The following is a 24,472-nucleotide window of genomic DNA, read 5'->3' as shown; positions in this document are numbered from 1 at the left end:
ATATGACGCAGATAGGGGGTCCTTACAAGCAGATATAACAGCTGAATTCAGTGTTGCACTGAATAATGATAAAAAAAATGGGCTGTATGCTTTAGTTTTGATTCCTTATAACTGGGGCCAGACTATTGTTCGGGTTTATTGTGAGAACAAGTTCTGAATTTGTTGATGCGAGCACGGACAATGGCTGTAAAAATTAAGATACAGGAATTCAGGCCCCCTGCAGTTCATTAGAATTCACAGAAATTCCAGTTTCGAAAAGTGATTTTATACTCAGCCACATATCAAATTTTGTCGTATAAGAAAGGAGTCAGTTGGCCGAGATAAAAATGACTACTTCTTGTAGGCATTGTAGACGTCACACCAGTTCTTGTTTTAAACTTAGTTATGCAATTAATTTATTTAGATATATCTCATGATTATGGTTCATTCCGGAAAAAAATTTTAAAAAGATCAAAATCTCTCAATAGTCTTTTGTATATAATTTGAGGAAAATATATCAAAGCCTCTTTGCTTAATTATTTTTTTTAACTCATAATGAAATCTTATTCAGTAGGACTCATTCAGTAGTAAGTTATTGATGTGTAAATATATTTGAACTTTTACATCGCACAAAAGAAAAGATACGTTATAACGAATGATAGTTATTGAAAAATTTACCTAAACTAGACTGTCATCAGTTATTGGTCTTTCATACTGGTCATTGTAATAGAGCGGCCATTATAACAAGCATCGACTGTGTTAACACTTTTAGCATGTTTTTCTTAAAATCTAACTATTTAGATATTCACTTTCCAAATCAGTGAAAATATAAAGGGGACAGACTACAATCGGCTATTTTACATAAACAATGAATGTTTTCTCGAAAGATGAAGAAACCAAATGGAAGCTTTTCATATAATAATATAGGCCAAATAAGAATATTACCTAAAAGTTTCTTGTAAAGATTTTCTCTGATATTTTTGATAAATGTTTACCTTAAGAAGACCTTTTTTTTTACCCATTTGTATTAGTTATGTTTTACGTATGCGTACGTCTAATAAGAGAAGAACCGAGGTTTCCCTGAATAACTTACCTTCAGAAACGAGAAGAGCGAAGTTAAATCACAATAAATAAACGGTCTTCGAGGACGGTGGCCTAAATTAATACTGATCAAATGTGGTCAAATCCTAAATTACAAACGCCTCTAAACACGGGGGATGCTGAAAAAGGAAAGACAGCTCTTCGGAGTCGTGGGAAAATTTGAGGTTTCTTTAACTTCTCTGCACTCCGTTTTATAAAACGGAGTGCAGAGAGTGTTATTTTACTCTCTATAGAGAGTAAAATAAGAAAACAAACTGAATTATTTGAATGAATGGAGTTTTTTTACTATGAAAATGGATTATCGAACGGTAAATTTTAAGGCAAGTAACATCTTTTTTAAAAAACATAGGAACAGAAAGACACATATTTGTTACATCAGTGGATTTGTAGTGTAAATACTGAGTTTTGCATTTCAAATACTATGTTACATGTATACAAAATATCTAAGTAGTCGTAATTCAAATCTCTTTCAACCTTTTCAAGTATAAGGACCGTTATCCAAATTAAAAATACATTGTGGGTCACTATTTTTTGTTAATTTCCTAACGCCATGTAAACATTTACTGAAAATACATTATTGATATAACTTTTGGTTATATACGTGTTAGTTAATATGGAATCCTTAAATTATATATATATATATATATATTTAAAGTATAAATCAAAGAAGTAATTAGGCATGATTCTGGTACTTAATTCGGAATGAACTTTCCAAAGTAAAAGAGAAATCGTGCTATATTACTTGCAGTTCTCAATTTCCAAAGCATATCATACGGAGTGTTTAATTTTGTTCATATATTCAATCTATAAAAATCAGTCCTAGTATTAAATTTAAAAATTAAATTCATGAACATGAGTGATTCTTACAGTTTAATATAATACGCATTGCTTTGGTTCACTATAAACGGCGTCAAATTAAATTGTTGCCGTCAAATATTATCTCCCTGTATTATTTTTAAAGAAATTAAATAATAAGGATTCTGCATGTATGAATGTATGTTTCTCTCATTGAAAAAAAAACTACGGTACCTGGAGCCCTTAAATTTTGAATAACGTAGTCCTTCACCCAAATATGTGCACCTGGAAACCCGAATTTTGAATTTCCAATTTGTTTTATTATTTATTTCCTATTTTGTAAAACTGTAATAAATTTGATAGCGAGCAGTGGCAGTACTGTTCGAAACAGAACACTTTTATCTCAGCGCATGAGAGTGCTGCCCGCCAAAAAGATTTAAGATATTTATTTACGTTTCAATTTTAAATAACAAAGTCATCTCTATGAAAGCAATGTATTGCCACTGCTAGAAGTAAAATTCTTCTGTCTTCCTCGAGTCATCGTGTATTCAGTAAAGCCTGAGATACTTTCATATTTAATCTGGAAGGTTAGAGAGTAATAAACTAAGCTTTTTAAAAGCAACAAGCGCAGTTCTTGGAAAAATTTTTGTACTAATTTCTGATGTAATTGATTTCAGTAAACGTGTTAAAATCATTACATGTTTAATTAGAAGTATTCAATATTTTTATAAAATTTTATTAGCTGACTCATTAAAATCATTATGTACTTTTTTGTGGCTTGCCATATAAGCGGCTAGTTTAAGAAAAATGATATAGCGAATATAAATGTGCTGTTTTAAATATATAGTGATTTTGCTGTTGAACTGAGATTTATATGGTGTAAGTTAGATGAACGTAATACTTAATAAATAAACTTAGCATATAAAAACTTAATTATGGAAAACAAATTGTTAATCATCTTACTATGAAAACTACATACTGATATAAAGAACTAGTAAGAAACTAAACAGAATATAAAAACATGTGCCAACACTTAACACTGCATCTAGAGTTCTAAACACATGCTGATATTCAGCTTTTAAAAATTTTGTGATTTTAGTGTTGAACTCTATGTGGTGTAAATGGAAAGAAAAAGATACTTTAATAAAGCTAAAAAGACAAAAAAGAAAAAGAAAAGGAAGAAAGAAACGGTTAGCAGGAATGAGTACAACAGCAGACTGGTAGACTGCGTGCTCAACGAGAGCAGAAAACCTTAATAAACCCTTTTGGTTGACCGTTAAAATGTAAAACCTTTTAGAATTTTTTTCCCTTTTTTCCCTTTTTCTTTTTTTTTTAATATCGCATTTTTTTTTTTTTTTTTTTTTTTTTTTTTTTGCATAGGGGCCCAAGAGTTCTAGTTACGCCACTGACCAACTTCCTATTTTCTCTTGGGAACGATCGTCGCTAAAGCCGCTGAAAGTGATCAAGAAATAACTCGTTAAGGACACCCCTTTGGCGGGTTTCCGTTGATGCTTTTGGCAAGTGCGTAAAAGGAGCTTTTGTCCGAGAAATTTCGAGAGAGTAGTGTCGGAAAAGCTGTTGTCTTTCCCTTTTTATAATAATGCCGTAATGTTGCTTTTAATTAACCAAGAAAGCCTGTCTTAAGTTTTTAAATAAATATAAAGAAAGACAATCTGTCTTAGGTTTTCCACCTCTGGGTTCTATATTTACAAAATTAAGTAAGAGAAGTTAGGCAAAAATATATCTAAAATATAAATGAAAAAAATTGACTGTTGGTTTCTTTCAAACTTTAAAAGTGAGAACCGAAACTGAAGTATTCCTATAATTTTTCCCATTATTACAATGAAATGCAAGGTATGACAATAAAAGTCAGTAAACGCGTCCACAAACAAAGGATTTTTATCTAAATCAGAAGAAACTTTTTATATTCCTTTCATCTAACGTCCGTTATTTGCAGTGCATTTTTGAGTACGACTGTACAGTCCCTGAAACTCCTGGGAAAAATCACCTTTCGATATCGCACGCAGAACCCTCGTCACATGGCTTTGAATGTCTGGAGCATTTCAAAATCTTTTTTTTTTTTTTTTTTTTTTTCGGGGGGGGGGCTCATTTTATGTTCAGGAACAGAAAAAAGACTACTGAAACAAAATCAGGTGAGTGCTGTGGCTGATAAAAAGGCTATTGTTCTTCTTTAGGTCATAAACTATTTTACAGAAGGGATTGTACATGGCTAGGCATTATCATGCAGTAGGAACCATGTCTAAACAGGGCTGGTCCACCACTGCGTTTTCTAGCCATACGCAACGTATTTTCTGTAGTAAATGTTTCTTCTTCAGAACACCTTTGTATATGATGTCATTCATTATTGCTTTTTCTGGCTAAAATCATCACTTTTCCAATATTTTTGTCATTTTAAAAAGCCGTCGAGCAGCTTCTTTAATAGAATCCCATCGATCCTAGAAATATTCATATCTTTCATAAACGCACTTTAAAGATACAGTCTTGTTTGAATATGCCATAACTTTCTTGAAAAATTTACCAAACTTGAAACAGGACTTTAACTTTGTTCGCTGCTCTATTTACACAGACTGCAGTACCTTTGCATATTAGAATGTTACTAACAGAAATCCGTAATGCTTATTTCTATGCTACATTTAGACATGTTCAAATACGTTATGGAGTATCTTTTCCACGTTTCGTCATTCGCCCACTACTATGCGTTCGTAGCCTATGACGTCATTCATTAACCTTTGTAAGGAATTTTATGTTAAATAACAAGTTATTTATAATTTCAGCCTTTAATATAACTTCTCTTTTCCGTATTACTCACTATAATGCAAATGAATAGTCAGCATTTAAACTGAGAACTTTAAGACAAAGCGTATGTTTTTGGCATCGCGTGCGCGCTACGTTTGTTAGTTTCCTACCAGCTCTGATAATTTCACTTATTTGGCTTTGCGTTCTATCGCTGCCGACATATAATTTCGGAAACAAAAAGCACAAGAAAGTTCCTTTGTGTTCTGCATTCTTTTTAACTAAAAAGGTTGTGTTTAACCTTCTTACGACTTTGTTTCAAATATGGCGATAATTCGCTTTACGTCTGTTAGAGTTTTTTCGACTAAGTACCAGATCAAATAAAACCCTACAACTTTATTGTCATATTTTTTACATTAATTTTTCAGTCTTTTGCTGCCTTAGCACATTTCATATTCCAGAACTGAAAAGGAAAGCTAATTTAAATTTGTTGGTAGTAAGAGAACGAACGATAGTAATACAAGTTTAAGAAAATTGATAGCTAGAGACAGAATTCTTGAAAAAACTGGTTGTTTTGAAATTCATTCTGAAACTTTATCTGAAGCTGAATGCTTTTTCCTTTGTTTATTCACATGCATTTTTTAAGGCATCTCATTATAAAACCTTCACCAACAATTTAAGACCAAGCAATTTATTTATGATCTGAGGAAAGGGTCTATCTACTATTTAATATATAAAATTTCTCTCAAACCTATTTGCCCTAGACTTTTTGTTGGAAGGGGGAGAGAAAGACTATCTCTCATGTTAACATTTTTAAATCGTCACATATCTTTCAGAAATAAATAGATTAACAACTAAGCTCGGCTTCTTGCATCCTTTCGAGAACTTAAAGCTTCAGATATTGTAATCTTTTACATTGCCATAGGATCTGTAAGTGATTCTAGTAGTTTTTCTCATTACCTTTATTTTACAAATATGGCCTTTTAACATGTGTAGAGATCAAAATTCCTCAGTATAGTCAATGTGGATATTCAATCCACATTTGTACAAAGGGAGAACGGAATTTCTACTATCAGTGTCTTATAAATGTCTTCTTCAATTTTTTTCAGATTTTTCTTTAATCTACGGCAAATTGACACGACATTTTTAGATATTATAATCGTTTTCATTACAATAGGATCTTTAAGTGATTTTAGAAGCCCTTCTCTACACATATATTTTATCAATATGGCCTTTTAACACGTGTCTTCTCGTGTGGAAAGCTCAAGTCTAAAAAATCCTGGTGTAGTTCAAATGAAGATTCAATAAACTCTTGCAGAATGGGGAACAGGCTTTTCTAACGCCTATTTCCAATGTTTTACAAATGCTTTCTTCCCATTTTTTCAGACTTTTTTTTTTACAATCTACTGCAAATTGACTCTAAATCCTTAATTTTGCATAATATCATCAGATCCCCCAAATTTCAAACCTCTAAATAGCCTTTTTATTTTTATGTTTCATATTAATCACAATAACACTAAAATCTGTAGACACGTTCTTTCACTGGTCTAAATGAGTGGTAACTGTCACTTCCGTTTTATCTAATTAAGTCCATTCTTGAATATAATTATATCAGTATACATGAGGACAGTATCTAAGTAAATTCCAAAATTGGAACTACATTACTTAGTGGAAAAATTACTACTCTCCGAAAGTGCTGACACTTGTCTTCAAGCCAGTAAACCTCATTATAGTTTTCAACACAAGAGAACAAAATGCTGATTTCTGTTTGAATTAAATTAGTATTTAATGGGTTATTTATAATTAGCCATCACCATGATAATGCATTCAGGAGATCGCCATGATAATACAATTTTTTAAGAGAGTTGGTCAGTATACAGTTATGCGTTAAGTGTAATCTTTTGAAAGCGATGCAACTCTTGATGCATTTTCCACGCAAAAAATTATTTTTTTAAATTTGAAATTTTCGAAAGGCAGAAAAGAAGACTGTTAATGCTATACAGAATACTGAATCCCTCCCGAACTTCTCAGTAGTCCTTTTCTTTTCTTTTTTTTTTTTTTTTTTCTTGTTGTTGTTGTAGTTGTTTGCTATACAGTAAGACCCCGCTTAACGCGGGGGATACGTTCCATCAAAGTAGAGCGTAATGCGAAACAGCGCTAAACGAGGCTATCTTTACATGTAAATATTGGGGTTAGGGGAAGATGGCTAGGAAATTGGTTAGGTATTAAATTTAAAAAGTATGTTTTTTTAATAAAAATAAAACCAAACATTTATTTCTTAAAGCCCAAATTATTATTTCTTGCATTATTATTTCTTGCAAAAATAAAAACAAAATATAAATAACAAAACGAATATTCTTAAAAAAAACAAATAAAATTCTAAGTCAGTCATATTTAGTTAACCTTCCGCGTTTTCAGTGTTCTGCCTTTTTGTGACAAAAGCATCTAATGTTGTTTGCCTTTTTCTTTTGCGTTGTTCTCTTAAAAGTTCTTCATAAACGGATAGAGCATCTCTAACACCACGCCTTACTTTTGAGCTCCTGTCAAAATTCGGATCATTTTCAATGAATTGATCCATTATTTCAGTTATGGTAGACAAACTCCTTTTTACAAACGCCATCGAAAGTTCTTTTTGCTCTTCTTCTGAATCACTGCTGTCGACATTTTTGTTTTCTTCTTGTTAATTCCTTGAGCTCATCATTAGAAAGACTAGCCGCTGCTTCTTGAATTATTTCTTCGACATCTTCCACATTTACCCCTTCAAAATATGTCTGTACAATACCGCACCAAACAAGAAATACAAGTACACTCTTTCCGATATGTATTTGAAACCTATCGCTGCATAATATTTCGGGGAATCCCCGTATGCTGCGAGCGATTTCGTGGAATCCCCGGGTTGAAATAAAAGAGCGCTAAACCGAAACAGCGTTAAGCGGAGTCTTACTGTACTTGGTCAAAGAATTATGGGGATCCTTAGCTTGAAAGCATATTTCTTCACTGTAATTAATAATAGTATGGTAAAGTACACAGAAACGAAAACAATTCTTTTTCAGTCGACATGCGAATTTATTCACTTGTTTCAATTTTTATTACAACATTAAATTGAAAGTTATTATGTGAAAAAATGCACAGAAATAAGTCAAATTCACTTAGCATCTGTTTGTCAAAGGCTCAAGAGGCAACAGTAACTACTTTAGACAACAGAGGGCAGCACTAGATATTAATTGTTTTATTTTTATTTTTTATTTTTATTGTTGTTAGCGCTTCTGGTGATCATGGTTTATAATAGCGTTTCTTAAACTTTGGGTCACGGGACCTGCAGTAGGGGGTCGCCAAAAATTTTAGCAGTTTTTAATATAGCTTTACCTTATTATAAAAATTTTATAATTACCAAGCCCACCAGCGGCCGAGTGGTAAAGACGCTGAACACTGGTAGTTCGGTTCGAATCCCGCGAACGGGCTGGCAGCATGGGTGTTTTCGTGGTTTCCCCATGTGTAACGTGTATACGAGCCAGTTTCCCTTAGGAAGTCCTCCCCTTAGGCAGATAGCCCTCGAGGCTTTGCCGTAAGTAAATAACCTAACCTAACCTTATAATTACCAAATATTTTTACAAAGTGTATCTGAAAATAGATAAAGATAAGGCAATACAAAGAAATAAAAACCGAAAACGTTTTGACGCATTTTTTATAATACAAACTTTCATTTTACTTTAAAAATTAAAGTTGAAGACCTAAAACTGCAATAGTATATTACATTACAAGTGAAGAAATTGACAGGTTCACCAACGCGTGTGTCACGTGACAGTTGCGCAATGCTTATGGTGGTCCCAGAAAATTTTCGTAAGTATTATGGGGTCCCCACAACAAAAGGTTTAGGAAACCCTGGTTTATAATATCAGCACCAGTACACAAACTGTTAAACGTCGCTTCGACGATCGTAAAACCCACAAAAATGCAAAGCACTCATTTTTCCGAAATGGTAGCTGAAATAAAACTGCAGACAACCTCTACTTCTTTCACGAAATAGTTACCTGGTGGAAAAACGCTCACATATCTGGGACTTGCTCTGGACGGTAAATTCATCGTCAAAAATCATCATCGTCATTCATCGTCAAAAGTTACTCGTAAAATTGACTTTTACTATTACCAATTTACCTAAAACCTCTACTGGTTTGGAATAGAGAATTTATCCCCAAAAATAATATCATCCTACCTCTGCTATTTGGGAACATGCGGCTAAAACACACCTTCATAAAAATTCAAACCCTTCAGAAAAAAACATTTCGATAAATAATACAGGCACTTTGCTACGTTAAAGCACATCATCCATACCTCAAATTGAATAAATCAAAGCCTGTATTTGTAATAACGTCATTAAATTCTGCCTTTCTGTTAAGCTTCATCCTAGTTCGAGGATTCAAAAATATATTTCCCAAATTTCAGAAAATATAAATATACTAATACCATAATTCTTTATTTCCGTCATTCAATTCTTATTCTTACAACTAGAGGACGCCACGTCATTAATGATTACATCAAATGTTTATTCATTTCTCTATGTCACATGAAAAGCAGATGAATTTCTTCTTGTCACCAGCAGCAATTTTTCCCCCCTCTTGGGATAGACTTCCTCATCTACATCCTTTTAATATTATTATTCTTATGCTTAATTTTAAGTTTCTAATTTCATAGGCATTTTGCCACTTTGCTGTCTCTTTCTCCTCACATCTGTCCTTTTGTGTCAAATTATTTCGATTCTTTCAAACACATCTTTTGCCAGATGTCCAGCTATGGATTATGCTGAACTAAGTTCTCGATACGAGTTAAAAGAACGGTCTGTTCAATGACATAAACAATTTAAACATTATTATATATATATATTTTTTTAATTTTGGTATTATTAAAATTGCTGAAAACATTTACCCAAAGCGATTTCCCTAATAACGGTTAGTAAATTCTTCTCCACCGAAATAATGATGACGAGCATTTAATGCAGTGTGAGAAAGAACTTAAGAACACGGTTTATTGTTTTAGAGAATGAAATGCAAATTAGGTATCTAAACGATACGCAACTGCTGCCAGTAATTTCTGACAAACTGCCTTCGGAAATGGAAAACAAGAAACACATGTTATTGGTTAGGCATTACGAGATCAGAACAGTTTTAGAAATTTTCCAATAAAGAAGATAGATAGAGATAATCGAAACACATTATCGATTTCTATAACAAATTAAAAAGAAATGGAATAGTTTTTAATATTGCTTTTATTGATTTTTTTACTTTAAACTTTCTGCTTCATTTGAAGAGAAGGAGATAATTTACTCCGGTTCTTCACATTTGACATGATCGTAGACAATTATCGGGCGCCAAGTGATGAGGTATGAAAATTTTAACAGATAGCTTGAATTTTATCATATAAAGGCAAACTATAATATTCTAATTAAATGCTTTCTTTTTTAGAACAATAGAAGTACAACTGTGCATTGTGCAGTAAGAAAAACACATTTTAATATTTAAAAAAGTACTCATGTATTACCCCGTCGAAACTGTCCCCAAACAGCGTGATTCGTCTCCAGTTATGGATAACTTTATTACTTATGTAATATTTACTTCCGTTCTCATAATAAAATGTCTCCCACATCCTTAAAGGAGCCAAATCGTCACCGCAAAGGCCGAGCGGTAACAATGCCGCGAGGCACCTCCGAACTTAATCCGCGAATCGTAATAAAGCACTCATAACATCAAAGCTTTTGCTTGTATAACCCCAATTAATTCTCGATAAGCTATCTTTTGTTTTTATGAACAAGAGCATAAATTAACTGTTATTGCTATATTTACTTTGAAAAAAAAATAAAATGTATGACTTGCACAAAATTAAAATGTGTAACAGCAGGGGATTACCTTCAAAATTATTGAGTCTTGCCATTAAAAAAAAGCGTGGATTAATAGGCACTATATGGTAAGCTGAACATGGTGGACTGAATAATAAAACAATAATGAAATACACTCATGTCCAAAATTATGTTTACATGCATAAATTCACGTATTTCTCAGAGACTAATAATTTAATGAATTTTGGTGGAATCATACATAACATGATGACACATAAATGCAAAAGAAAAAATTGAAGATCACCTCATATGATATAAAATTGTAGCATGAAACAATAAAAATGGTAATAAAGTGTGACAAAGAGAGTTAAGAAAAAAGGAATGATTCAGAAAAAGAATTAAGTCTTATGAATTTAATATGGAATATGATCTCCCCTGACTTGTACACACATATCACAACGTGTTTTAAGGCTGGAAATAACGTTGTTAACCACAGTTTGGGGAATTAATCTCCACTCTTCCAGTAATGCCGTCTTCAGAGCATTTACATCTCTAGGAGGAGGATGTATACGTGCAATTGCTCTTCCAAGGTAGTCCCATAAGTTCTCTATCGGGTTAAGGTCAGGAGAGTTTGGTGGCCAAGGTATTCGCTTAATGTCTTCACTTTCAAGGAATTCATCAACGAGGTTTGCTCGATGTGGACGGGCATTATCATCCATAAATAAAAAGTCAGCTCCATATGCATTCCTGAAAAGTCTTACATAAGGATCTAAGACCTCATCGCGATATATCTGGCCTGTCACAGATCCGCTGCTGAACACGTGTAGGGGCGTACGTCCATCGATCATTATTCCACCCCATACCATCACACCTCCACTACCGAAACGGTCACGTTCCACAATGTTCGAGGTATCATTTCATGTTCCTGACTCCCTCCAGATGTAAACATGTTTAGAATCACCAGTTAAACTAAACCGCGACTCATCAGTAAAGAGAACATGAGACCATTGATGTTCAGTCCAGTTTTGATGTTCTTTACACCAATTAAACCGATCCCTCTTTTTCTGTGAAGACAGTAAAACACATACCCTTGGCTTTCTGGCATAAAGGCCTTTTTCATTAAGCCTTCTGTATATTGTTTGCCGTGATGCAACAGTTCCAGTGGCGGCTGCAAGCTCTGAACTTAACTGGCGAGTAGTAGCCTTTCTGTTACGACGGGCAGTTAATGCCAGATACCGATCTTCAGAAGCAGTTGTCATTCGTTTCCGACCTTGTCCAGGCCTCCTTACAACACTTCCATCATTTTGAAACTGTTTCCATAGTTTAGAGACTGTCTGTCTGGAAATATTCAGACATGTGGCTGTTTCCATGATTGACTGCTCTGCTTCTAAACGGCCGATAATTCGCCACTTTACAGATTCTTCCAAATGATACTTTGAAGCCATAACAAACCGCTTTGAGTCCCTACACACTGAAATCAAACGCTATGTTGCAGAAATTCACTCAAATATTCAGTTTGCGCAAAGCGTTTGATTCATCCTTGGATGACGTAACGCCTAGATTTGCATATCACAAACCGTTTGATTACTTTTGATTGGATAATGCTAATTAGGCTTGATTTTCACACATTCCCTGCAAATACGGATCACATTGATTCGATATTTCATTGAATATCATCATTTTTGGGTATGTAAAGATAATTTTGGACATGAGTGTAATTACTCCTTATGAAATTTATTCTCACAGAGAAGAGAGCTTTCGATAAAATCGGGGTCCTGATAAAATAGCAGAAATCGTCGAAAGTCTTTTTATGAAACAGGTTGAAGACTGATTATTTATTTAATAAATAAATTCCGTTCTTCAGAATTCCGCAGAAATGACTGGCACAACTTTAATAGCATCCCAGCCAATTTTCATGTTTCGACGATAGCCAGCATTCACGTCGATAGGATCACATGTAAATTAAAAAAAAAAAATAAATAAATAAAACAAATCTACAGAATTTAAAAATTTTAAAATAAAATTTATTAGAGAAATTAACCTAAAATAATGAGTAAATTTTCCTATTCAGCGTAATCTATGACGGAAGCTGTCGCATATTATGTTTTTCGGTCTTTCAACTCAGTTGATTTTTAAGGAAGAAGTAAGCGATGATTTTCAAGAAAAAATTTTACATGAGGTTTAGAATTACCTTTTTTAGAGGTTTTCTATTAAAGTAGATTGTTATTAAATTTAAAATTTGCCGTAAACTTATAGAGGATCTACTTGCAGAAATATTTTTCACCGAGCTGAAAAGCACTTTCACCTTCAGTTCTACTAATGCAACAACTTGTGGACTCATTACTTCGAGACCTTTCGAGTCGGTGTTGAATAATAGTGATAACCTCCTGTCGTTGTTGTTGTTGTGACTTGTCTCATTTGCTTGACAGTAACATAAAAAAAAGGCCCACAAAATTCATCGTGGCAAGTACTGTAATATTGCGCCTGTCGTTGGCAAAAGCCCTGAGCACCATACAGTACTGAGCGACAGTACTGTATGGTTGTATGTATGACTTTAGTATGGTGTATGTATGGTGCAGTACGACTTTGACTCATTTCCGGCCCGTAATTTTGCTCAATAACGACACGTAGGAGGCTTCCGACCTAAGGCGAAAAATCATTTTGCATTCAATTACTTATCAAATTTAATTAGTTTAATTCAGCTTTCAGATTTTTAATATGACACCAATCTACTTTTGTTTTGACGTTTCTAGTTATTGAGTCCCATGTAATTTTGATAGATAAATGCTATGTGGTTCGCTGCACGACATGCATACAATACAGAATAAATAGAGTGCACTTCAACATAATACAGCACACCTACTATATACCATATAGGCACGTACAATTGCAATATACATTCAGTACGAGCTTCTGGTTAACGATATGCAATTTAAATACAGAATACCTACAATATACTAAATACTTGCAATTTGCAATATACGTGCTATATACGCATACAATATACACATAACATATACAGTTAAATAACCTATTTGATACATAAGACCTATACAATATACAATATTCAAATAAAAAATAAAACACTTACTATATACCCTACATGTATGTACAAATGCAATTTTCGTTCTATGTCCGCTTCTAGTTAACGATATACATTTATAATAAAAAATGCATACAATATACCGCATAAACGTTTCGCTATATACGTGCAATATACACATACCATATAAGATTAAATACTTATTGAAACATATAACCTGATTCTTTTACGCTGTACAGAATGATGCACACACAATATACAATATTCAATGCGTTTCAATATACAATATATGCACGTACAGTTGTAATGTACTTTCAATACGCGCTTCTGGTTAACAATATGCAATTAAATAGACAGCACCCCCGGGGGACGCGAGGTTCTCCTCCTCTCTTCCCCTGCCACTAACCTCTCGAGAGAACTTTCGGCTCGCTGAATATTTAGAGTGCCCCCCCGCAGAATGGACATTTACAATCATCCATGCCTTCTCCGGGATTCGAACCCGGGCTTTTCAATAAGCTACCCTCCCGGCTGGGATCTCCTAACTCCCTTTGGTCTTCTTTACACTATTAGGAATTGCGTTTTCGTTATGCAGTTTTCTGTTAAAGCCATCGATTATAGAGTTTGGTGTTCTTTGGAAGCATAAAGTAAGTCCAAACTCCTAGCAGACTTAGAGCGAATTATCACTATATCTGAAAAGAACTGCAAAATTTTAAGGAGGTTTAAAAGTGACTCTTTTTATTAAATCAGAACTTGAACATAAACTCGCTTCTTTTGCACGACAGGATCAGCCATAACTCATGACGATGTAACTTAAAGGTAACATTCAAATTGAAAAAATTTAAAGTAAGTTTAGTAATCAAAAGACTACATAATTTAATCTAAGTTGATTCAGAACCTTAATCGGCGTGACAGTTTAAATATCATCAACACTAACGCAAATCCTAATAAATGCAATCTCATCAGAGCTGGCAAAGCTAAGCAGCAAGCAGAAACACGCTGTATCTAACAATCCAAAAACCTCGACAAAGAAACTAATTATGACAAAAAATAGTAACCTTAGAAAATAGTTTTATTTCATGTTGTAAGATAAAATTTAATACTTGTCAAAGTTTGATTAGAACACTCAATACGTGTGTTTTTCTTCGAATAAATAACAGAGAAGCAATGAGAAGAAGGGGCTCGTAAATTAGATGTTAGGAATCGCTCTCGTCCTCGATATGTGAGCACTGCATACACCTCTCTTTTCTTCATCTGTCATGGATTTCTCCTATAGAAGATGACTTAACGAGCTTTTATCGAGTCCCTAACATGGGACTCTCTTAGGTTGGTAGTAAGTGCAATTTTAATAGCGGAAATTCAGTATGAACAACCTAGTATCATTGTATCATAATAACTCTGTCTTCGTTTCTCATTTTGAAGATTTTAATTGCTCATAATGCAATTTTGAATGCAATTTGAGAATAGCAGGAAAAGTTATGTAGCGCTTACATTTTTTCATGAACATAACTTTTTATTCCATAATATATGTAAGATAAAACTCGTTTACTGTCATTATAAAACACAATTTAATCCATCGCACATGACAAGACCTCCATTATCTTACATGAGAAAAAAATAAAATTCATAAGTACTAGATCCAGACATTACGGATTTATCACTAATTTAATCATAAATTGTGGCTTTATGATATTTTTTAATTTATTTATTCCTCTGATAGAAACCTCAAATTGATTATTTTGTGTAGTGAAAACAAGTATCCAGCTGTTGAACATTGTGTACATCTCAAAGAAGTTTACTAAACATTCAAAAAATATTGAAATTATTTTCTACTCATATAAAGTAAAATCATCGTGACTAAATTACTTAGAGAGACGTATAAATATTGATAATATAAAATAAGTCTCTTTTTAGTCAGTAAATTGTTCAGGCTTAGCAGAATTGTATCAGGTTTCTAGTAGAGTGAAACAAAAGATTAACAAACTAATTCCTTTAGTGAAAACACTTAAGACTAGGAAAATCTCTTTACTGTGGCAGAAAAATGTTTTACGTCAAGGCGCCGTTGGTAAATAGAAAATTCTTTTACCTCGTCTGCATATTAAATTGGATCTTATTACATAAAACTTGTGAGGGCATTTAAAAATACTGCTAATTCCTTGAAATAACTTTGCCTTTCATCAAAAGTAATATTTTAGAAAGTATAATATGATTCTTATAAGCTAAAGGAATGATTTATTCGTACCAAATTGTAATATCATAGCTAAATTAGAATTCCTTAAGAGCTAGAATATTGAAGAACTGTGTAGCGACTATTTCCCCAAGTTCTTGTAAGTAACGAGTTGAAAGAAGGATTAAATTTACCCCTTTATTCCAACTCAAGATAAGTTAACAGATCGCCCCTTCTCGGGCTTACAATAAGCCTCCACTTAGGCTTTAACTCAAGAAGAACATATTAAGCTAATCTAATACTAACTAAAATAAACCAGCCGAAGCTGCACAGAATGAACTAACAGAAGTGGCCATTATTTAAGATCACTCACGTATACTAGCAGGCAAGTAACAATGCGACCATAAAACACTAAGCTTAGACTACCAGCAATAAAGTGGCCGAAAGGCAGAATGCGATGTCCTGTGCTCTTCTGCTGAAGTGACCCAGACCTTCAGCTTAAATACTCGCTTCTACCTCATTTACATAAATCGTAATCTTGAAAATTCATTCTGGCCGAGAAACGTAGGTGGGAAATGAGAATGTATAGGAAAGGCTTGTTCCAAAATAAAAATAACTGTTAGCAAATTAAGCAAACCCTAGAAACTATAAAAAAATTAATATTACATGAATGAGAATGTATAGAATTATTACAAGAAAACTTTGAACTTCTCATGCATGAACTTGAGAAGGAAGCATACCAAAGAATATCATCTTAAAGACTTTCGTTAAAGATTAAGACTGCAACTATGCGGTCATAGTTGAAGATGCATAAAAATCTACATCATTGGACTAAGGAAAAGGTAATAGTATATCCTATTTTGGATTCAAAACGTAACTGAATCATTAAAACGGATTATTATATCAATATCATACTTAGATTTATCTTACTCACATTTTAATAGACTTATTTGCTTTTTGATTGCTGGTTATTTTTGCAATATGGAATCACATATAAATTCAGAATTCCCCACCCACCCCTTATTTTTACGATCGTTTTTAAAAAGCATCAAATCAAGATGTTAAAGCTAATTAATGAATTTTATTTTGTTTGTTTATTACATCTGATGCGTTAAATTTAACTTTGACGAGGGTGACATGTATTAAATGCTATTTTTATAACACCTAAAATTTGCTTTTTAAATGAAAGTCAAACTCAAGGTGTATATAAATTAATGAGGAGAAAAAATAATGAATAACTGGCGTATTCCCCAATAAATTTTTCTATTTGTTTTATACAAAAGCTATCTAGTAAACAACATTTCTGACGATTTTAGCGTTTAAACCAGATTCATTAGATTCATTAAAAGCTTGTTCTAGACGTTAGAGTTAACAAGTGTTCACAAAAGATGATTAGAAATTAATACCTTTCCAAAAAGCAGATGTTTCAAACAGACTTCGTCATCCATTAAAAAAAAAAGTCATATAACACAGTATTTAGCTACTTAAACCTGTAACATTGGTGTCATTACAGCACACGATCTGAATTGAATACCTTGCTCTGTTTGTTTGAAGCATTCCCTGTAAGTTTCTTTGAACTTGATAACCTAAAGCTTCTCAATTTGGTTTTCTTTCGCGTATCCCTTAATGAGACAGGCTGTAATTATGGAGTACCCCTAAACTTCCTCTTAAGAACCAATGATACCCCTGATCTTCTTTCGGTATTCTCGCAGTATATCTTGCAGTGCTTTTATTTTAACCCCATAAAATCAATAAACTGTAATAAATAAAGTCAAAACAGTGTAAGTTGTTCTTTTTCATAGTATGTTAATTTTGAGGCTGCTTTAAATTAATTTTCATTCATAGGATCTGACACCCAACTGTCCTTCTCACTTGGTTTTCTTAAGTTATGTTTGAATCACTCTTAGAGGCCTTGTAATTGGGTTCTTAGCCTCGCTTCGTTTGTAAACTGAAACTAATTTTTCTGACAAGAATTTGTAAAGTGTCTCAAAAATTTCAGTCTAATATATTTTCAATGCATGATTTCCATAAATCTAACTTTTTTAGCGTATTAAACGTAGAATCAGTTTTGTCAAACTCTTTGGAAAAAATTATGGAACTTTTCAATAATTCTAAACTCACTTTATTTAAATTCGAAAAAAATATTGGATAATTATGCAAGTCTCTGAAACCATTCATCACTGTGCATTTTCAAGTTCATTTGAAAAGGAGGTCTCCCAAAACTTGCTTGGTGCAGACCTCAAATCGGAACTATTTGCGACAAGTATTTTCTGTTCTGTGCAATAATCTGCATCTTAATAATTTATCCGTTTTTATATGAAAGCATTTTACAATCCGCAACTTCAAAAGAAGTACGAATTTAAAACAAAGATCTATATTCAAGCTGGTTCATATATCACAATTTAAAGAAAGACGTAACTGGCTAGGTTATTCATCAAATGCTGAAAATACAATCGGCGTATATGATACGCTGTGACAGAAGAAGAACGAGGATGGCTAGGTATGATGCATATGGAATCGAGTAATATGACAAATATCAGCGAGACTACATTTAACTTATTAAATTCCTTTGAAGCACATTTTGAATAGTAACATTCACATCGGAATTATTCAAACTGGTTTTCTTTCTGATCAATATCAAATTAAAATTTTCTGAATATTTTGATTTTTATCTGGGTTTATTATGATTATTGTCATCTTCCCTCATTACTGACAATTATTTCGGGCACCTCACACTATGTCATATACACTACGCCTCTCACCATCACCACCGGTTTAAAATCGCAGCCCTAAAGCAAATCGCTCGACCTCTTCTAATAATTCTAAAACTTCTCCATGGCCAGTCACATCCTGACCCTGACCTCAGTCCCTCCTCGCACAAAACCCGTAAATTTTTTTCTCGGATCAGTTGTTCCCAACGTTTTTTCACTTGTGTTACTCTTGACAACCAGTTTTTTTAAACTGTACCCTCCATGATAGCAGAATGTTTACAATAACAGCGACCTTTACTTCATACTTGTAAACAAGTAGCGAAGGTTCCAAATCTTTCTAATCTAGTTATTTTTCTCTTCAGGTTTTAAGAAGTGCTTCGCGAGAAATGATTTTTAAAGCTTTCAAAAACTCAATTACTTGTTGTCTTATTCCCTAGAAGAGCTGTACTTTCTCAAGAAAAACCTTTGGCTGATCACTTTGATAATTGACGTCCAAAAATCTAATTTTTTATTCATAGATTTAACTTTTCTGAAATGCTCAAAATCTTAGATCATTCTTAAGTTATTCTTAATTCCAAATATAGATTGTTTACTTCTAGTAAAGAATCTAATAAGCTTGGTGTAAGAAATTCAAAATTACGGAATTTCTTGATGAAATTGTATTCTTTAACAAATTAATTTCGCCTACAGGTATAGTAATAATAATATTGTCATTAACAAAAGCAATAAAATAGGAAAACAAACCTAAAATGCCTTAAGCTAAATAAAACTGTAGAAACAGAAGCGGATTATTCAAACCTACAAATATATAATCTTAACAAAATAAAAATAAGTGGACAAAAGAGGATTTTTCAATTTCAAAACAAACATTTCCAGGAAATTATTGCTAACACTATAATAAATGACACTACTTGAATTAGAAAAGTCTGTAGTAAAAATGAATAATTTAAAAACAACTCACACTATTAATTAAAATTCTTAAAATAATAAAATTCCGCATAATTTTATTAAAAAGGAGGTATCTTAATTGCTCTTCATACCTGTAACAATTAGACTTCATACTTGTGGATCTAAACTGCGCAATTACACTGCTGATTTGAATGCAAGGTTACACCTAAACAGTAGGAGGCGTAGACTGGATTTTCAGTCACAGCCAACCATAAATGAACATTCATACTTTAGCAACTCGTTTCATTTTTTAAACATTTTTATCTTTCGCCGTTAAAACTACTTCAGTATCTTCCATAATATTTTCTTCTTGATTCACTAAAACACAGAAGGATTATTGCATTATGGTTCGACTGATTTTAATGTTAAAAGGAAATATTAAATATTGTAACAATTTTACTTCTCCGCGTTCTGTCTAAGTTGCATTAAATAACATTACAAAAAGCTGTTTTACTTGATACGTAGATATTAAATTCATTACACATGCTAGGACTCGTTTTGCAGTTTTGTTCTTAATTTTCATAGTTTTTTTACTCCCGAATGTATTATGGAATTTATAACTCAAAGTTTTCCTACTTGACTCTATTATTTGCAAAATCTGTGCTTGCTTCAAACGAATTAAATGACTTTATTTTAATTTTATATGAGTTGTATATTTAATTAATATTCTCAATACAAGCCTTTAATTTCTTACTTGTTGATTGCGGTGTTTTACTATTAAAAAGTACTTACATTATCCCAAAAATATTTTCAAATCACATTTCTGTTAAATGCGCATTTCAGAATTTAAAAAAAGTGTTTGGGGGGATAGCTTCTTCGTGGTGCGTGTTTCTATATTTGGTTTCACTTTCGTTTTATGGTTTTGCTGTCTAATTATTTATTCAAATTTGGTCAAAGTGCTTTTTTGATTGCAGTCTGTAGATGCCCAGTTTGATTATTTGTATTTATATATTTCCTGTTTTAAATTTAATTTCATTCTGAACTGTGCATCCGTTGGCTAGGAAACAGTTTTTTTTTTTTTTTTTTTTTTTTTTTTTTTCATTTCTTGGTATTCTAACTCTCTGAAGAAAATATGCCGGAATATGTAAAATCCATTTGATTTTCTTATTTTTGCACATTTTTCATGTATTTGAAGTCATTTTTTGTTCTATTTAATTTTTTATTTTCATTCAATTCATATCGCGGCTATCTTCATTTTTAACAACTTTTACAATTTTATTCCAAACTATTATTTTATTTTGTCAAGCTGAATGTGATATTTTAATTTGCTTTCGATTTGTTTTGATTTTATATATTAGTTAATATAAATAGGTAGTTTAATTTTTTTATATATACATGTAAGATACAAAATATGTATATCAAAATTATAGGATAAAAATATGTAAATCGAAATTGTAATTTAAAATAGCAGTAGTCCTCAATTCCCCCTCTTTATTCTAAAAATCGTAATAACTTCTCTAGATTGCGTCATTTCTAAATCAGTCCCTCTCGTATGGCTTGCGAAACGCTGATGACGTAGCTAATTCAGAACCTAAACTCAAAATTTTGAGAGTTGAAACCTTTCTAACCTAAATCAATACCTTCTCTTGGTGAGCTTCCATACTAGATCACCGCGCACTTTAGCTCTCTTGCATCCAACACACTACTTCGCTCACTGACGTGTCGCTTAAATTCTGCTAGCTGTTGTCCATGGTTCTAATATATAATCTGTATAAAATTGTGGTATAGCGCACGCACAATAATGATGTGAAATGAAAAAGAATATGTGTCCTAAGAATTAGTTGTCAAGGAATAAAATGATGTATGGAATTTACAGCAACGTCTGTCTTCGAGTGTCATCTTTCTAACTATGCAGTAAAATCTCTCCAAGTTATAATGCAGAAAACCGTTGCCAATCCGTTGTAGCTTTCTCCAAATTTATCCTATTACATACACATACGTATGAACACAAATTTTAATGTAGATGAAAAATGGCGCAAAAGCTGTAAATATAGTATTTCTCACTACTTGAATGCTGAGCTACATAACTCTTTGGAAGCATACAAATATAGATCGACACTAAAAAAATTATCATAACATAAAGTAAATCAAGAAATCAGATGAAGGGGAAAAAAGAGTATAAAGAAATTTAATAGAAAAGAAAAAAGTGTATAAAGAAATTTAATAGAAAAGAAAAAAATTCCTTGATAATAGAAATTGTTTATTATGCGTCATCTTATTGGCGACGGGCAACGGATGGCTGATAATTAACAGTTACTTCTCACATGTCTGAATGTACTGCATGAACTTTATGTAAAGTTTAGGAAAAAGTTACCAATTAATAATTGTCAAAATAAGATTAGAAGCTGAGCACCCCAGTCCCTTATAACTCGTCAAATGCATGAAAAATGAAGCAAGGTAAACAAATGTGGAGGAAACTTGTAGAGAAAAAATTATGAATGAAAATACAGCTTTAAATGCTCATGAAAAGCTATACATTTTCAGTTTGCCCCTCCAAAATTAAATTAAATAAAAAGAAAGAAAGAAAAACAGAATGCGCAAAAAAATCTGTAAAAGCAAAAGTAGTAAAACATCGAAGCATTTAGCATTATTTTAGCATACCGAATACTGTAATCAATCAAACGAAATAAGTTGATTCTATTATTCGCCACGGTAAAGCAGCTTTTTTATCCTTTCGGCCACTGATGGACCTAGGATTATTCTAGAATACAGACTACAGTATTCTAGAATACAGGCTGCTATAACATAAATCTTCAGAATTCAGAGTCTAGAATGGCGTAATCCACATACTCATTATCGGAGATTTGGAGTCAGAAGCGTGTTATCACTTGATTCGTACTAATTCAGAGCAGTTTTTCATTAGTCACTGAGTCGTTCACTTTTCTGTGAAGAAATAAAAATGATTCTGTAAAATTAATCTAAAGCATCAAAGTCGGTAAGAGCGTACGATATTCAATCTCAGACCCACCAGTGGCCAAGCTGCAGAACCACTGAACACACATAATTCGATCCTGGTTCATATCTCGGCGAACGGGCTGGCTACACAGAATTCCCGAGGTTTCCGAAGTAACATGAATGAGAGTTAGTCTCTTAAAAACCCTTCTATGAAAGCATCCTTCCCTTTAGGCAAGTGACCCTCGAGTATTTTGCTATAATCTAAATACTTTAATACAGTATAATCTTGCTCAATCTTATATGTAGCGCAAAAAAAGCCAGTTTTCTTTATAAAACCCTCCACAAAGGTATTCCTTCACTGAGACATCCGGGCCCACCAGCGGCCGAGCGGTAAAGTTGCTGAACATTGGTAGTTCGGTCCGAGGTTCGAATCCCGCGAACGGGCTGGCTGCATGGGCGTTTTCGTGGTTTTCCCCATGTGTAACGTGTATACGAGCCATTTTCCCTTAGAAAGTCCTCCACGAAGGCATCCCTCCCCTTAGGCAGATAGCCTTAGTGTGCTTTGCCATAATTAAATACACCAACACCATCACTGAGACATCCTCACATCCTTGAATAATTTTAGAATGAATAATTTCTGAGAAATGTCACGTATTGCATTTAGAGGTGTGTAAATCACTTGCAAGAATTTCAAATTCAGAATTCAGCAGTCTAAATTCATATTCATTTCGTAATTATTATTGATATTATCGGTATTACATTCAGAATAATAGTCATACAACGGCATGATGAACGGTAAAGAAATGAAACACATTTTAATATTTCTACAGTGTTTTTACTTTCTTCCCCCCATTTCCTTTCTTTCCTTCTTTTTTCTTCTTTTGTATAACAATTCTTGCATACATAATAACATGGTTACCCCAGATATATGGTTTGCATAATATGGGTTAGCATTGAACCCTGCAACACACAGATGTGCCAATTGCATTTCTAGTTTCGCGTTTAGAGCATGAAATTTAGGTCAAGTTTAAGAAACAAAATTAATTAATAATTACCTCAGTCTCGTTTCTTCTTGTTCTTTCCTTCTTCCCCCCCTCCTAAATCCCTTACACAGGTCGGGCCAAATGCCTCGCATCCATTGCATACCCTCTGTGGCCGGTAAATCAATTTTTTCGCTTCTTCTAATAATTTATAAATCTCTCTAGTCCTTATACCTGCCATCAGTAGTTTGTCAATGGTAGAAAAATAACTTAATTAGAGTTGAATAATCGTAATTCCTATTCAAACTGACTATAGTCAATACATGATGCTTAATCTTGTACTATGAATACAATAAATAAACGGAGTTTCAAGCCGATTCTTCATATAGTGTAAACCAGGGAATCCGAACTCTTCCTCTACCGATCTCTTTTAAAAGAATTGTTTTTTCATCGACATCCTTACATTTTTCTTTATAGCATATAGCATATAACATAGTCAGAATACAAATAACTTAAAGGTAACAATTGGATTAAGAATATAAGCAAATGTTTTGAAAAAAATAGTTCATTATATTTATAGCTTATTATTTTTTAATTTTACAAATATAGACTAGTAGTCAGAAAAAAAAATTACAGCCATTAACTGCACAAAAGTTCGATTTTAATTAATGTAATGGCTGCACTTAATGTATTGATGCAATTAATTTTACTTGTAGGGTTCCTCACTCCTTTTGTCTAAGATGAAAGTCGAGGAACCTACTAAACTATATAGTGACTTATCGCTGAGTTCAAACAACTAAAGACGTAGACTCGAGAGGGGTTAAAATACCTTTTTATTCCCTCACATAAGAAAACAGTCGGTCCTTTTTTGGGTTTACAGGAAGTATCTACTCGGGCTTTAACTCAGAATAAGAAATAAGAAACTAAATTATCATTAAATAAACAAGACTTAGCCGAAGCTAAACACATTTATCTAACATGGTTGGCCCTTAATTTAAACTAGCCGCCGAATTTCAAAAGGCACGTAATAATACGGCCGAGCGTAACAGCTTCAAGAGTGACTTAGACCAAAGGCAAACACGCGGTATTAACTCCTAGCACTCGTAATTGAAGTCGGACATCCTTGGTGGTTCTTGAGGCATCAACCGTTATGAGTTTTGACCTCTAGTTGGCGTTGTGCTCTGAGGCCTTTGGTTGGAAATAGGAAAATAAGCGCTTTTACGCAACTTAGATTAGTAAGTATCTAAGTTAAACAAACATGAAAATGTTATC

At 33.0% G+C, this 24,472-nt stretch overlaps 1 protein-coding gene across 3 annotated transcripts in view; it reads right to left on the bottom strand.

Moving 5' to 3' along the window:
* LOC118190545 (SEC14-like protein 2) overlaps nt 1-24,472 on the bottom strand; it is a 186,482-nt gene that overhangs the window by 153,148 nt on the left and 8,862 nt on the right. Inside the window, exon 1 of one of the 3 annotated variants that reach the window (XM_035361279.2) lies at nt 19,418-19,584. The exons of the other annotated variants lie outside the window; for them this stretch is intronic. The gene's annotated coding sequence lies outside the window, so the exon portion shown is untranslated. Of the gene's footprint in view, nt 1-19,417; nt 19,585-24,472 lie in introns of those variants that run through there. 3 annotated transcript variants of the gene reach the window in all.

This window comes from Stegodyphus dumicola, chromosome X1 (genome assembly GCF_044657685.1).
Source record: "Stegodyphus dumicola isolate Sdum_Otavi_A_Nest chromosome X1, ASM4465768v1".
Taxonomy (NCBI): Eukaryota; Metazoa; Arthropoda; class Arachnida; order Araneae; family Eresidae; genus Stegodyphus; species Stegodyphus dumicola.
Note: the sequence above shows the minus strand (reverse complement) of the source record. Positions and strands in the feature narration are given on the sequence as shown.